Genomic DNA, 13,123 nt, shown 5'->3' with positions numbered 1-13,123 from the left:
TGCAACTGGATCAGACCCCCCCCCCCCAGATGATGTGAGTAAGCCATAAAGGCCACCCAGTGGGTGCTTACTCAGAAGTAAGATCTTGGATCTTAATTGGATCTTGGCCCAATGTCCTGTCTTGCACTCATAACAGGGCCAAGCCATCCAAGCCAGTAACAATCCAAGGGACTAAATTCTCATTTGATCTTCATGGTAACTTACCCCCCCCCCCAGAGGTGCTGAGTTTCAAAGGCTGCCCATTGCTGTGCTCAGATTCCAGGGTGCTGGTCTTGACACCGCACGGCGATGACATTAAGTGGTTAAGTGACATTAAGTGAACTAACCAACTTCCAGGCTCACGCTCTAAAGGTTAAACTAACTGCACGAGTTGGGTTTGGGGCACACGCGAAACTGCAGAACGCTTAAGGCCGGGGTCTTCAAACTTGGCCACATTAAGACTGGTGGACTTCAACTCCCAGAATTCCTCAGCCAGGCACACTGGCTGAGGAATTCTGGGAGTTGAAATCCACAAGTCATAAAAGGGCCAAATTGGAAGACCCCCGTTTTAAGGCTTCAAAGTAACTCCTTCGCATTGCCAATGGAAAACTAACCATCCAGGTTGTTACACCAGAGCAAGGTGACCAGCCTTCTGCTGTCTCCACCACAACGCACACCACGCTGGCTCTTAGGGGTGATGGGAAATGTAGTCCAGTCTACACTAACCTTTTTTAAAAAAAAAAAATGGCACATTACAATTCACCCTGCACCATGCCTGGCCTGGCATCAAAACCATCTCCTTAAATCTCCAAGGATCTGCTGAAAGGATTTCTCAAGTCCAAACTGGCAAACATCTTAGCCACCAGCCCCCCCCCCCCCATTTTCCCCAACGCTACCCAAAACTAAAAAAAATAAAAATTCAGAAGCCCAGGCTAAAACCAGCTTGAGACCACACCTTCTTCAAATGCAGGCTGCCACAATGTAAAAAAAGGATGCTGAGACTCTAGAAAGAGTGCAGAGAAGAGCAACAAAGATGATCAGGGGGCTGGAGGCTAAAATATATGAAGAACGTTTGCTGGAATTGGGTATGTCTCGTTTAATGAAGAGAAGGATGAGGGGGGGACATGATAGCAGTCTTCCAGTATCTCAGGGGCTGCCCCAAAGAAGAGGGAGTCAAGCTATCCTCCAAAGCCCCTGAAGGCAGGACAAGAAGCAAGGGATGGAAACTAATCAAGGAGAGAAGCAACCTAGAACTAAGGAGAAACTTCCTGACAGTGAGAACAATTAACCAGTGGAACAACCTGCCTCCAGAAGTGGTGAATGCTTCAACACTGGAGGTTTTTAAGAAGAGACTGGACAGCCATTTGTCTGAAATGGTATAGGGTTTCCTGCCTGAGCAGGGGGTTGGACTAGATGACCTCCAAGGTCCCTTCCAACTCTGGTTATTCTGCTAAAGCCTATACCTTTTTAAAATCAATATCAATAACTCAATAGCTGCCATAGGATCAGGACCTATGTTAACGGCAAGTTTTTCCAAGACACCGGGGTCGTCTCGTTCCTCTCTTCCCTTTGGATTCCGAGGTTACGCCGATTTGAAAAAGAACATCGGGGCCGAGTTCCCCCCCCCCCAGCACCATGGTCAGTTACCCGCACACACATACACCCCAAGATTGTGTTTGCTCCGCGCATAGCAGCCGCTAGTTCTTCAACTGACCTGGTTGAAGCGTGTTGCTGCCTCGCTAATTAAAGTTAATTAAAGTTAAAGTTTGAACTAATTAAAGTGCAACATCTCCCCCCCTCGCGTGTGAACTGGGCGGTTGGGCAACTCCGCCGTACACGTTTCAAGCGCTGGGTGTCGTCACGATCCCTCCGGAGGTCACCTGCGCTCCGATTCCGACGTACAAAGGCGAAAACAAACGAGTCGAGCGCGCGGGGGGGAGTTGGCTTGTGTACCCTACCCGGAATCCAGAACAAGTTATTCCCCCCCCCCCGTGCACACGGGAAACCCCTTCCGACTCACCAAGGTTAAGGATGGCCGAGAGTCTCATGTTGTGCACGTTGTGCTTTAGGGGGAGGGGGGATGGTGGAGGGTCTTTCACACATGTGGTTTAAGCGGGTTGTGGGAACGCAGCCCGGAGGAAGGATGGCAGGAGCATATATATATGTATATGTATATGTATATTTAAAGTGTACGTGTCCAAAGTCTCCCTCGCTGGGCTGACTCTGGCTGACCCGTAACTTTTTTTGGGGGGGAGAGAAAGGGGGACATGGACTGGCAAGACAGCCCCCCCCTTCCCCACCCCGCTCTTCTTCCTGTTGCCTAAAAAGGGGGAGGGGGGAGCGACTGATCTGAAAGGAAGGCAAGGATTAAATTACCAATAGTTACTATGCAGGGATTTTATAGGGAAGTTATGTCAACAGCCCGCAGCTACGCATCGGAGGGTTACGGAGGGGACACGGCCCGGGGCAGAGATGGGCAGATTTCTTTTTGTATACTCGCTCGCTCGCGCACACACACACACACACACACAGAGAGAGAGAGAGAGAGAGAGAGCGTGTAAAACAAGGGGCATTGAGCGGGAGGAGAGGGAGAGAAAGAGGGAGTCAAATTATTCTCCAAAGCGCCTGAAGGCAGGACAAGAAACAACGGATGGAAACTCATCAAGGAGAGAAGCAACCTAGAACTAAGGAGAAACTTTCTGACAGTGAGAACAATTAATCAGTGGAACAACCTGCCTCCAGAAGTGGTGAATGCTCCAGCACTGGAAGTTTTTAAGAAGAGACTGGACAGCCATTTGTCTGAAATGGTGTAGGGTTTCCTGCCTGAGCAAGGGGTTGGACTAGATGACCTCCAAGATCCCTTCCAGCTTCTATTCTATTCTATTCTATTCTATTCTATTCCCTTCTTTCATATTAATATTCTATTCCATTCTTTCATATTAATATTCTATTCTATTCTATTCCCTTCTTTCATATTAATATTCTATTCTATTCCCTTCTTTCATATTAATATTCTATTCTATTCTATTCTTTCATATTAATATTCTATTCTATTCTATTCCCTTCTTTCATATTAATATTCTATTCTATTCCCTTCTTTCATATTAATATTCTATTCTATTCTATTCTTTCATATTAATATTCTATTCTATTCTATTCCCTTCTTTCATATTAATATTCTATTCTATTCCCTTCTTTCATATTAATATTCTATTCTATTCTATTCTTTCATATTCTATTCTATTCTATTCCCTTCTTTCATATTAATATTCTATTCTATTCCCTTCTTTCATATTCTATTCTATTCTATTCTTTCATATTAATATTCTATTCTATTCCCTTCTTTCATATTAATATTCTATTCTATTCTATTCTATTCTTTCATATTAATATTCTATTCTATTCCTATTCTATTCTATTCGCAACGCCAACCGGCTTGTACACCTGGCTGGCCTGGGCTGGTCACTTCCGGTGCTGCCCACCAAACGCCGGCTACGAAGACTCACCTGTTCCCGCTGCGTTTGAGTAGCTCTAAGTAAGCGTTCAGGTCAAAAGGGAAGCCGCTCCTCCCCCCCCCCGCGCATAGTTGGATCCCGAGCGATCCCCAAGCCTCTTACGCCGGCGCCTTTCCTGGGCGGCCGAAGCGCCGGCTTAAGGGGCTCCGGGACGGTGATCTCGGCGTCCCTCTTTTCAAACCCCCACGGGAAACGCTCGCCTTCGGATCGAGAGTTTAGCCTCCAAAACCGGGCTTTGGATTCCGTTTGCAAAGTTTTTGCCTGGACGTAATTCCTCTGAATTCCGCCTCCCCCCCCCCCGTCGGGATGCGATCTCTCTCGTGTAGACCTGCCAAGTCAGCTTGTTACAACGCGCGTCGTGTGAACTCAGCCTCCCCCCACCCCGGTCAAACTTGGGAACTCGCTGGATTAAAAAGTTGGGGGCGCTTAATTCGACTCCCCCCTCACTTTTTCTTAATTCGACCTCCCCACTTTTTTCTTAATTCCACCTTCCCTCCCCTCGGTTTTTTCTTAATTCCACCTTCCCCCCGCTTTTTCTTAATTCGACTCCCCCCCCCCACTTTTTCTTAATTCCACCTTCCCTCCCCCCCCGCTTTTTCTTAATTCGACCTCCCCCCCACTTTTTCTTAATTCGACCTCCCCCTCTCACTTTTTTCTTAATTCCACCTCCCCTCCACTATCTTAATTCGACCTTCCCCACCCCCACTTTTTCTTAATTCGACCTCCCCTCCCACTTTTTCTTAATTCCACCTTCCCTCCCCCCCACTTTTTCTTAATTCGATCTCCCCCTCCCACTTTTTTCTTAATTCCACCTCCCCTCCACTTTCTTAATTCGACCTTCCCCACCCCCACTTTTTCTTAATTCGACCTTTCCCCCCCCCCGCTTTTTTTTAATTCCACCTCCCCTCCACTTTTTCTTAATTCGACCTCCCCCCCTTTTCTTAATTCGACCTCCCCCCTTTTCTTAATTCGACCTCCCCCCCTCCACTTTTTCTTAATTCGACCTCCCCCCCTTTTTCTTAATTCGACCTCCCCCCCTTTTTCTTAATTCGGCCTTCCCCCCCACTTTTTCTTAATTCCACCTTCCCTCCCCCCCACTTTTTCTTAATTCGATCTCCCCCTCCCACTTTTTTCTTAATTCCACCTCCCCTCCACTTTCTTAATTCGACCTTCCCCACCCCCACTTTTTCTTAATTCGACCTTTCCCCCCCCCGCTTTTTCTTAATTCCACCTCCCCTCCACTTTTTCTTAATTCGACCTCCCCCCCTTTTCTTAATTCGACCTCCCCCCTTTTCTTAATTCGACCTCCCCCCCTCCACTTTTTCTTAATTCGACCTCCCCCTTTTTCTTAATTCGACCTCCCCCCCTTTTTCTTAATTCGGCCTTCCCCCCCACTTTTTCTTAATTGACTTCCCCCCACCTTTTCTTAATTCGACCTCCCCCCCTTTTTCTGGTGGTTGAGCCTCTCTTTACCTTTTCTTGAAAATTCCCCCCCCCCCGCGCCGCCGCCCGCTTCCTGGTCATCAGTGCCCTCCTTCTCACTGATTCATCATTCTCCGAAGATTGAGGGGGGGAGGGAGGGGGGAGAGGCGGAGAGGGGAGTGGACAGGAGAGTCGTGGAAAGCACCCCATTTAAAAAAAAAAAAAAACCAAAAAACCAGCCTCGCTTGCGGTTGTTCCCCTGGACTGATGCGAAATTCCGCTCTCCCACCCCCTCCCCACGCGAGGAGAGCTTTGAGAGTGGGAGGGGGGAAGACCCTGCAAGGGGTGGGAGGGGGGGTGACGCAAGGTTGAAGGGCTAGAGAAGCCCAATATCAAAGGAAAGCCTCGGGGACATATTGGGGAGGGGGGGCGGGAGTTACGGTGGGTGGTAAACAACGAGGAAGCTTGCCAATCTGAACCTTGGCGGGTCTGCCTCCCCCCCCTTCCCGATGCACATTAAACGCCCCCCACCCTCTGCCCCCAGGACAGGCTCGTAAGACAAACCTGCTACACCAGCTCCGAAGGGGAACTTTGAACATTTCCAAGGGGGGGGAATGGAGGAGATTGGGGGGGGGTCCTGGAGTTCAAAAGCCCGAGCGAGGCCCTCCGTCCGCCTCCATTCAGACGCGCCAACAGGATCCGGGGGGCGCTGCCCCAGAAGGTAAGAATTAAGATTTTAATCTTCCAGAAATGAGACTCCACTAGTGCTTGCCGTCCCTGGCCAAGTCAATTTCTCTAAGGGGCTGGGAAGGTTTTATATAGAGGGAAGACCCTTAAAGGGCCAGTTCCGATTTTTCGGGCTGGTTTCTTATTCGGTCTGCAATTCGTTTCTGCCCGAGGAGGGGTGGGGGGGCTCGACTCTACGCAAAAGCCCCCCTCCCTTTGCAGCCGCCGGATCAGACCCAGCGAGCGGAGCAGCGCGGCCAGCGCACTCACTCACCTTGCCCAGAGCGCGTTCACACGTGCGGCCGATCTCTGACACGAGTCTCGCCTGCTGACTCTGGCCACCAACCTCCGGGGAAGAAATGCGGGGCGGGGGGAGGGGAGGGGAGGGGAGGGCCCGCAGACGCCCTTCTCCCTCCCACCGCTTCAGTTCTCCCAGGGGGCGTTTGAAGGGAACTGGAGCGGAACCGAATTGCGAAGTTAACAGGTCGTGTAGACACGCCTGCTCGGCTTCCCCGCGGGGAGGTTTTGAGACTCCGGCCTGGTGACCGTCGCCGCCGGTTCAAAGAAACGCCCAGGAGCTGACTCTCTTTACTCAGGACTTGCTCCTGAGTAAACCAGCTAAGACCACCGCGTAAAGGCCTCGCTCACCCACCTCCTGGAACCTCCTTGCAACCCGCTGCTTACTGCTCAGCCTGGTTTCAGACAGAAACGCAGCTCGTTCGGTAGCTTTTTCTCAGATGAAATGAATCGTTAATGCTGATCTAAGAAGCCGCCGTTTGATGCATTTTAATGCAGAAGGCATTTACCTGTTAGGGAAATTCTGCACAGAGCTAGAATTTGTATAGAATTCGCTTCAGGCCTTTCCATATAGTTATATAGATGTATAGATAGATGGGAGAGGAAGAGGGAGGGAGGGAGGGAGGGAGGGAGGGAATGGATGGCTGGATGTAGATAAATGATACATGATATAGATGATGATAGATGATAGTTGATAGAAAATAGACGATGGATGGGATAGATAGGTAGGTAGATAGATAGATAGATAGATAGATAGATAGATAGATAGATAGATAGATAGATAGATAGATAGATAGATAGGGAGATAGAGGTTCCTAGAACTATGCATAGTGTCAGTCAAAAGGATATTTTAAAAATGAAAATTTATTTCCCGTTGAATATATGCTACCGCCCATAATATCTGCATGTAGTCTTTGTTTATCCTGAAGCCTTAAAACATTCGGTCCATTTTAATGCAGATTTATTGGTAGGGGTACTACCGGGTTAGTTACTGGCATCAAATGAAGTGCAGTTATAAACATTTTAGGTCCCAGCTGCTTAGCATTTTGAGCAAGGCAATTGTATCGACTTAGTTGCTTCCTCAATTTTTATTTATTTCTTTATTTAGCTAGCAAATTCAGCTTGGCCTCCTAAAGAGCCCTTCAAAACTCCGACTGGAGAAAGGACGGCCTGGCTGCACACACACACCTTTGATGTGCCCCGAATCTGGGCTGTCACCTAAGGGTCGCCTAAGAGAGAGGGATGGAGCCCCATATATTTAAACAACTGGTCTCTAAAAAGTTGCTGACCTTCGCTTCTTCTGGCTTTCTTAGAGTCTGCGCGGGCTTTGTGCCGCCACGTTTCTTTATTTTGGAAAGGACCCTTTGGAGTTAACAGAAACAGGCTGGGCTCTCTCTTCAAAATGACCGTGAGAAAGTTAAAAAAAAAAAAATGGTACTTAACGGGTAAAATGCTTAACTACGTTGCTTCCAAACGGGAGACGTTCATAGCTGGCCCTCCCCACCCCCACCCCCATTTTGGTCGGGCTTTTCCCGCTGGCTTCAACTGGAAAATTAATCTTGATTACTTACTAGACTAGCGGTGGCCAGCGGAGAGACACGCGTTTGAAATGGCATTTTAATTTACAGGCCTAGGCTGCTTTCTGTGTGGAAAGGGGAAAGGGTTAGGATGAAAAGGAGAGGAAGATGTGTTCAGCATTTGGAGGAATTGTTCCAGCAATTGGTTGACTTGGAAAGCAAAGCCAGAACTTTCCTTTCCTTTCCTTTCCTTCCCTTTAATCCTTTTCTTTCCTCCCTCTCCTTCTTTTCTCCCTTTCCTTTTCTCCTCTTCCTTTTTCTCTATTCCTTCTTTCTATCCTTTCCTTCTATTTCCTCCTCCTTCCCTTCCCCCCACTTTCTTCCTTGATTTATTCTTTTCCTATCCTTCTTTTCTCCCTTTCTTTTCCTCCTCTTCCTCTCTCTCCATTCCTTCTTTCTCTCCTTTCCTTCTATTTCCTTCTCCTTCCTTTTCCCCCCTTCTTTGATTTATTCTTTTCCTTTCCTTCTTTTCTCCCTTTCTTTTCCTCCTCTTCCTCTCTCTCCATTCCTTCTTTCTATCCTTTCTATTTCCTCCTCCTTCCCTTCCCTTCCCCCCCCTTTCTTCCTTGGTTTATTCTTTTCCTATCTTTCTTTTCTCCCTTTCCTTTCCCTCTCTCTATTCCTTCTTTCTCTCCCTTCTATTTCCTCCTTCTTCCCTTCCCTTCCCCCTTTCTTCCTTGCTTTATTCTTTTCCTTTCCCCCCCTTTTTTCCTCCTCTTCCTCTCTCTCCATCCCTTCTTTCTTTATCCTTTCCTTCCATTTCCTCCTTTCCTTGCCTCCCCCTTTCTCTCCCCTCTTGTCAATGGCTCCTCGCTTCTTCTTTCCAAGCTGTCTTTACACAGCCCGGCGCGCGGAGGAGGAGCGACTAGATAACGACCTTCGCGACTGGGGGCCTCGGAGGAGTTTGCGGGGGGGGGGTCTGCCCTGATCACTGTCCTGGAATCGCCCCCCTTCTTTGAAGTCAGGAACGGCCGTGGGTGCGACTGCCTTGCCGTGAAGCCCACCCGCCACTCCACGGCCATTCCACGCTCGTTCTGCCCTTCTGCTGGGCCGTTGAGAAAAGACGCCAGGCGAGCGAATAATCCGAAGTCGGGTCGAGGCGAAACGCACCCAAAAATCCCACTTTTTTTTTTTTTTTTTTTTTTTAAAGAAAGCTCGCAGGTTGGAAAGGAAACAACTCGCCTTTCTTGACCGCTTTTTTTTTTTTTTTCTTTTTCTTAAAACAAGGCTCTGACTTTCTTAAGGAAATGGTGGCTCAGCCAATGCAGGCAACGAGTTTGCTCTCCAGCATCTCACCCCATCCTTCTCCCTAACCTCGACAGCGCTAAACCAGCGGTTTTAATTCAATTTAATTCAAAGTATCCCAAACCGATCCACCTATTTTTTTAATTATTATTATTATTATTAATATTATTATTATCGATCATCGCACAGTCAGCCAGATGTTCAGACTGGATTTGGCATTTTGTCTACCTATCGAGTCCTTACCCAGGACCTGGGATAGGCAGATGTGGATGTTTGATGGTATTACAGATATCGTCGCAGGATAGAAGCAGTTCCATTAATTATTATTATTATTAATAATAATAATAATTTATTATTATTATTATTATTATTGCTTTCCTGAAAACGTCGGCCTCGGCGCGATTTCGGTGAGAAGACACACGTGCACGCATCCCAATTGCTACAAAAATCATCATCATAATAGCAAGCTGTACAGAAAAAAAAAACAAAAACCCCTCTGAAGCAGAATCGCTGCTCAACCCGGCCGGTAGATCTAGATCCGTGCGACCCGCCGTAATAAGAAGTAGTAGTTCAGCAGAAAAGAGAAACTGACTCGCAACAAAAAAGATTTGTGAATGAGAACACGAGAAAGGGCCCCCGCTTTCGCACAATCGATCTAAACTGGTTCCTGGATTTTCTGGTTGAGCCCCCCCCCCCTCCATCCCCGCCGCGTTCGTAAACCAAGTTTAAGACTGGCCAAGCTTACCAAATCACGCAAATTCCCCTCTTTGGGTTTAAAGCTGACCGGATTGTGTGCATTGCACCCAAGCGAGAGAAATAAGCCGTACCGGGAACCGCAGCCCCTGCAAACGCGGACGCTTTGGCCGGCCTCGCAGCCTGCCAGACTAACGGAGGCCTGTCCAACAGCTGTGAGAATGTGGAAAGACACGGTTTAGGCTTGCAAAGAATTTGGCTTGGCGTGGGGGGGGGGCGGGAAGAGTCCCTCCGCCCGCGGATCCGGCCCACTCAGGGGAACAAGCAAAATTCAGGCCGCCGCCGCACGCTTCCTGCAAAAGCCTCGTAGGGGCCGCTAGCTAGTCCTGCAGCCGAGCCCTGTTGCATTCAGACGAACGCGGTGGCAGCAGGATCCCAGAAACACCCACCTGGAAATAGCTCGAATAAAGGCGGATTGGTCTTCTCCCCAAACGGCGTCCGGATTAGCTAGCAGGTCTGTCTGCCCTCTGCTGATTTCGGATGCTTTCTTTTCTGAACAACAAAAAAAAAAAACCCTCCACGGGTTACCCACTCCGGAGCCCCTGGGGGTGGCAAGGGCGGTGCGTGGACGCCCAGACACGCGGGGGAGGGGGCGCGTGGTGGGCCCGGACGACGCGCAAGGACAATGCCAGGGAGAGAGAGAGAGAGAGAGAGAGAGAGAGAGAGAGAGAGAGAGAGAGTCACGCTTGGGGGAAGGGAGAGAGAAAGAGGAAGGGAGGGATCCAGCGCTGGAAAAGGGATCCGGGCTGAGCCGATCTCTCTCTCTCTCACGCGCGCACATGCAGCCGAATTGCCCGCAAGCGATCAAAAACAGGGCAGCAGAAATCAACTCACTCCGCTCCCTCAATGCGCCAGCGCTATGTCGGTGGGTAAAATACGTTTTGGAAAGGCTGGCGGGGCTTAAAGCCTGCAGACCCGCACGTGAGCACGCGGCCAAGAGCCAAGGAAGGGAAAGAGACGCGGGTTTCTATTCCCGAGGTCGGGTCTCTGGGCCAAGCGGGCGGAGAGCAAGCGCTGCCCGCTCGCAGGAAGCCCACTCCCCAGTTGGGGGGGGGGGTGTCCAGGCTTCGCTCTTTCTCCTTCTCTTTGTTCCTTTCCTTTCGGTCGGCGTTTTCTCCTCTCGGCCCGGCTTCCAGCGGATTGCTACCCAAGACGAAGCCCACCGAAGAGGAGAAGAAGCCAGAAAAGGGGGGGGGTCTTCCCAGGCGCCTCTCTATCTCGCCCGGGCCTTGAAACAAAACGGCCCTTCTCCCCTTTCTCCTCCCTACGGACCCAGCGCTGCTAGGAACCAGGCTACGAAAGGGGAGGAGGAAACTAGGTTAATTGCAGGCTCCGCACGCCCAGCGTTCGTTCCCTGGCCCCACCAAGCCCAGCGCCGCGCCCTGGCCGGGGGTCCCTCTTCAACAAGATGGGGCCAGGATGCGCGGGGTCTGCCAGGAGGGTGCTTCGGTCCCTGCTCCGCAAGATTCCGATTTTTTTTCCCCCTCCCTCCGTCCCTGCCCGCTCCTCCCATTTGTTGGTTTCTCGATTGGAATTCCGGCGCCTTTAATCTCTCTCCCGCCTCGGATCGATCACCCACGGCTGAAAAAGACAAATCTTTCTGGCGTCCCGAAGCCATTTTTTAAAACAAGGAAAGTGGGGGGGGGGGGTTTGACTGGGCGCTGTCGTTTTAAGGGGAGAAAATGGAAGGGGGAAAATACTCTGGGAAAGAAAGAAGGAAAAGGAAAAGGAAAAGAAAGGAAGGAGAAGAGAAAGAAAGAAAGAAAGAAAGAAAGAAAGAAAGAAAGGAAGGAAGGAAGGAAGGAAGGAAGGAAGGAAGGAAGGAAGGAAGGAAGGAAGGAAGGAAGGAAGGAAGGAAGGAAAGAAAGAAAGAAAGAAAGAAGGAGGAAAGAAAGAAGGAAGGAAGGAAAGAAAGAGAAAGAAAGAAAGAAAGAAAGAAAGAAAGAAAGAAAGAAAGAAAGAAAGAAAGAAAGAAAGAAAGAAAGAAAAAGGAAGGAGGGAAGGAAGGAAGGGAAGGAGAAGGAAAGAAAGAAAGAAAGAAAGAAAGAAAGAAAGAAAGAAAGGAGGAAAGAAGGAAGGAAGGAAAGGAAGGAAGGAAGGAAGGAAAGAAAGAAAGAAAGAAAGAAAGAAAGAAAGAAAGAAAGAAAGAAAGAAAGAAAGAAAGAAAGTTAAAGTTATGGGCTTATTTTCAAGGCAACTCTTAAACCTCAGGACCGAATTGGAGACACGAGCGTGGCAAGAATGCGTGCGTGTAACCCCTTAGCCCACATACAGACACGCGAGTACGAATTGGACCCGTCAATTATTATTAGAGGCGTACCTGGGGAAGGCCTGTGCGCAAAGATGGAGGCAGACAAAGGCGGCGGCGGCAGTAGTGGAAAGCACAAATTGGCCAGGCTGGAATCCCGGACCTGATCGGCGGATCGACGGCTGGCTTCCCCCCCCCCAAAAGATTCGCCCTCCCTCAAACCGGCGCCCTTCACACAACCCGAAGCCCGGCTCTTTAGCTTGCGTAGCCGGCGGATCTCCAGGCACGGGCAGGGGCGAGGCCGGCGATGGAAGCAGTCCCAGGTGTTCCCTCTGTCCTTATCAAGCCCACCGCCTCCCCGCCGCCCCCGAGCGAGTGGGGCCAACGCGGACAGGACCCCGGGGTGCCTGTGGAGTCCGTGGGTCAAACCCACTCGCTCCCCTCGCTCTCCTCCCTCGGAAGAAACCCTTCTGGCAACTCCAGAGCCAAGCCGGGGCTCCGCGCAAAAACCTGGAATTTGGAAAGCGGGATCCGAACTCCCGACCGCTTCCTCTTCCCTTTCTCCTCCCACGGATGCCGGGGACCGGGTCGTGGCAAGACCCGCGGCCCTCCAGACGACGCACCGGCCCCTGATCCCCGGGGATCCCGCCTGCCCCGTTTTCTCACGCGCAAAGGCGCACACACACACACACACCCCACTCTCTCCAAGGCTTCCGGATTCCTGGCCTCGCCGAGAGGAACGCGGGGAGCCTCCGACACTCACCTGGACAGCCGATCGCTCCTTCCCCGGCCCACCAGGCGCCGGATCCCGTGAAGCTGAGCCGTCACGCGTGATCCCCGAGTCCCGCGTGGGTCTGCTGCTGCTGCTGGTGCGCCCGGGCCCCGAAGCGGAGGAGAGGGAGAAGCCGGAGCGTGGCGCATCCTCCGAGCAGCCAGCCCAAATCGCTCTGGCCTCGCCGCTCCTCCTTCGCGGGCGCCACTATCCGCAGCCCCATCGCCACCGCCTCCGCCTCCTCTTCCTCGCTCGGGCAGGGGAGAACGGAGCTCTTCCGGGTTGGAGCAAGGGCAGAGGCGGCGGGGAGGGGGAGCCAGCCAGCGGAGCCCTTGGGGGCGCACCCTCCACCCGGCTGGCAGGTGGGGTCTCGGGGGAAAGGGGGGGGGTTAGGGGGAAGGTCAGGTCACGCCAGCCACCCGCCTTCGGCAACGCCACTCAAAGAGAATTGGAGGGCGGTGGGTGGGGTGGGGTGGGTGGCAGCCTGGGACCCCCCCTCCTCCTCCCCTTAATCGTCTCTTTCCGCGAGAAAAGCCGCTTTGAAAGTTGCTCCCCGGCTGGAAGATCCCGGAATGAAACTTTGACACGC

At 51.0% G+C, this 13,123-nt stretch overlaps 1 protein-coding gene across 2 annotated transcripts in view; it reads right to left on the bottom strand.

Moving 5' to 3' along the window:
• GATA3 (GATA binding protein 3) overlaps positions 1–12,777 on the bottom strand; it is a 92,541-nt gene extending 79,764 nt beyond the window's left edge. The window contains exon 1 of one of the 2 annotated variants that reach the window (XM_039369525.1): positions 12,526–12,777. The gene's annotated coding sequence lies outside the window, so the exon portion shown is untranslated. Of the gene's footprint in view, positions 1–12,272; positions 12,367–12,525 lie in introns of those variants that run through there. The other variant, XM_039369524.1, reaches the window with a different exon arrangement.
• Positions 12,778–13,123: the final 346 nt, after the last annotated feature.

This window comes from Crotalus tigris, unplaced genomic scaffold, assembly GCF_016545835.1.
Source record: "Crotalus tigris isolate CLP2741 ecotype Arizona unplaced genomic scaffold, ASM1654583v1 scf7180000021160.8983255:1529534, whole genome shotgun sequence".
NCBI lineage: Eukaryota > Metazoa > Chordata > Lepidosauria > Squamata > Viperidae > Crotalus > Crotalus tigris.
This window is presented reverse-complemented; position numbering and strand designations above follow the sequence as displayed.